The sequence below is a fragment of the Stegastes partitus genome, unplaced genomic scaffold (assembly GCF_000690725.1).
Source record: "Stegastes partitus isolate 25-593 unplaced genomic scaffold, Stegastes_partitus-1.0.2 Scaffold1668, whole genome shotgun sequence".
NCBI classification, from domain to species: Eukaryota; Metazoa; Chordata; class Actinopteri; family Pomacentridae; genus Stegastes; species Stegastes partitus.
The window spans coordinates 13,846-16,665 of record NW_007579399.1 but is presented as its reverse complement, the minus strand read 5'-3'; the positions used below and the strand labels follow the sequence as shown (position 1 = coordinate 16,665).

General features: G+C 42.6%; 1 protein-coding gene across 2 annotated transcripts in view; it reads right to left on the bottom strand.

Annotated features, from left to right (window-relative positions):
• lats2 (large tumor suppressor kinase 2) overlaps window positions 1-1,614 on the bottom strand; it is a 23,922-nt gene extending 22,308 nt beyond the window's left edge. For both annotated transcript variants that reach the window (XM_008301381.1, XM_008301379.1), the window contains exon 1: window positions 1,469-1,614. The gene's annotated coding sequence lies outside the window, so the exon portion shown is untranslated. The remainder of the gene's footprint in view (window positions 1-1,468) is intronic.
• Between the last annotated feature and the right edge of the window lie 1,206 nt (window positions 1,615-2,820).

Sequence of the window (2,820 nt, the reverse complement as noted above, 5' to 3'; positions counted from 1 at the left end):
GTTAAGGTGGAGGTCTGAGTTACAAACGTTCAGCTTGAAAATCAGCAGAAACCATCACATCCAAACTTTAGGAGAATTCTATTTCACTACGTCGTTTATTTTGACGAGTCATAAAATCTGTATTTAATAAATAATTCCAGTTATTTTGCCAGTTTTCCTGAAACGGTGACATTTTCACCAGCGCAGACACAGAACCATCGAACTCAGATCAGTTATCATGAAGCAGTCATTGGATGCTGGTTTAAGTTGGGCCCAGTTCTGCTGGGTCTGCAGTGGGCTGGTTCTACAGAGTTCTCCTGCACAGACGACGTTTAAACGTCATGAAAAGGAAACATGAGAAGAAGAAGTCTGAACCGGTTAATTGTGGTTCCATTTACTAAAAGTAGAACCGTCCAGTTTGGAGGTCAGATGTCAGAACTCAGATCAGTTCAAACTGGAGGTCCGACTCAGCGTCCAGAACCACAGGGACGTACAAACACTGAAGCTTCACACTTTAACTCTGTGATCACAGAAACATCTGTTGGTTCCACACAGACTCCAACAACTGGTCAGTTTGTAGAACCAGAACCTGAACTGATCTGAAGAACCGACCAACAGAACCAAAGGTTGCATAAGAGCCGAAACATTCAGGCAGCGGAGAGTAAAACTGGACATTAAATACTACATTTTGGTTCTTTACAGGCTGTTTCTGACCTCGGATCTGTGTGTTGAGGTCAATGCGATGTTCTGACCCAAACTGCGCTGCAGGAACCCTCCGGTCCAGGACCAGTTCTACCAAAGAATCTGGACCTCTGCAGAATCTAGAACTTGATCAATCACATATTGTCCCTTCATCCACCGAGACACATAGAAGACATTTATATCTACACTAACAGGATGAGTTCATACATTAACAACACATAATGATGTTATTATCATAGAATATATTATTACTAATATGAATAATACTGATATTTATAACACTAATAGCACGTATTTGTACTTGTGTCTTCTTCAGGCTGGTTCTGACCACATTCCTCGAGTCTCAGTTTAAACCGTTTCAGGATGTCCTGACCCAAACATCTGAGCAGTGCAGCTCTGGTTCTGGACCAGCTTGACTTTGGGCCTTCACAGGTTCTGGGTTTCTGCACAGAAAAGAGCTTCCAGCAGCACCAGCAGCTCATTTATGTATGTACAGGTATAAAACAGACGGTTCTGCTGGGTTCAGCCTCCACACAGCTGTAGAACCGAGACAGAACCGGGACTGGGGGGGGGGTTCTGTGCTCCAGAACCAGTTTAAAGCCTCCGAGGCCTCTGGGCTGAAGCAGAAACACGGAGCTGAGCAGCAGAACCGGACTCCAGCCCCGACACGGAACACTGAGCTCGTTTTCTGGTTCCGTCATTTCAACACAACCGAACTTTTTCCTTCGCAACAAGTAAAAAGTGGAAATAAGTTCAAAGCCAAACTCCAGAAAGTACCAGAACTCACCATGTGGCAGAAGAACTCAGTTCGGAGGTTAAATCCGGTTAAAAGTTCGGTTCTGATCCTTCAGAGCAGAAGAACGAAGCAGAATGTGACGAACTGAGCCTCCATTTTCTGTCCGGATCAGAAAATCAGCTCCGAGTTGGACTCTTCGCTGCATTGTTCGCATTCCTCAGGTCACGTGACGCACCGACGCACGTCAGCACGGCGCCGAAGATCGTCTGTACGGGAGGCCTCACTCTGCCGCAAAGGGTCGCGCTCTGCCGCAAAGGGTCGCGCTCTGCCGCTGCACTTGAGTTATTTAAACTCTGAGAACTTTCGGAAAAAGTAAACTTAATATTTAAAGCTTGTAGTAGTTTGTAGGACAAAATGCAACAGAAACTAAAAAAATGCAATGTTTGGAACAGCGACTTGTAAGATCACATTTTAAAATAAATTAAAAATTAAAGAATATAATATCAGAACCAAGAGAAATAATAATAATAAATCCTGATAATAGATCCTGAAAATGGTTTTAAAGATGCCAGAGTGAAACCTGCTTCGGGCAGCAACTAAAACTAACACAGTAACATAAAGGTATGAAACAGGGATGTTCATCTGTAACGTTTGTTTACATGTGAATCTTGTTTTTGCATCATCTTACATCATAAAACCGAGTCGTGTCTGATCATCTGTTGGTAGCTAAATGATGGTTAAGAGGAAACACATTTTTATTTACCCTCAGCATGAAGGGCTGTGAACTAAATCAGGTCTAATCTATGAAAAACAGACGCAGTCGCCAGTTATGGACGATATCAGCACCAAGATTCAGCATTTCTGATTACTGGCATAGTTTTTTTTTTTCTTTTTAAAAACCCATTCCTGGTAAAATAATTTAAAAACACCATCACTACTGAGTAACAGCCAATCAGTGCTGAAAAATGAATGGCGAGAAGTTTCTTCTGATTAAACAGCTATAAAAAATGAAAGTAACAAACATCTTCATTGAGTTAATTGAAGTTTTCTAAACTTTGACACCAGGATTTTCATGTTTAGTGCAAATCAATCAGTTCCAAATATGGGTGTTCTGTCTCCTTAATTACTAACAACTAATGAAAAACAACTTAACGATCCTCTAACAACTGACTGATGAATCTAAAAACTCCACAACAGAGAAGTGGCTTCACCCTCATCAGGTCTGGGGCCGGAAAACGCGACAGAGTGACGCTCTTCGTTTGCGCCGCTCTCTGACCGCAGATATTTAAGGCGGAGTTTCCTCCAAAGTTCCTCTGTGAGAAATAAAAAACATCAGAAGCTTCGTCCGCCGCTGCTCCACCTTAAATACTGAGCGGCGAGCCAGAGACCTGCAGAGGAGACGA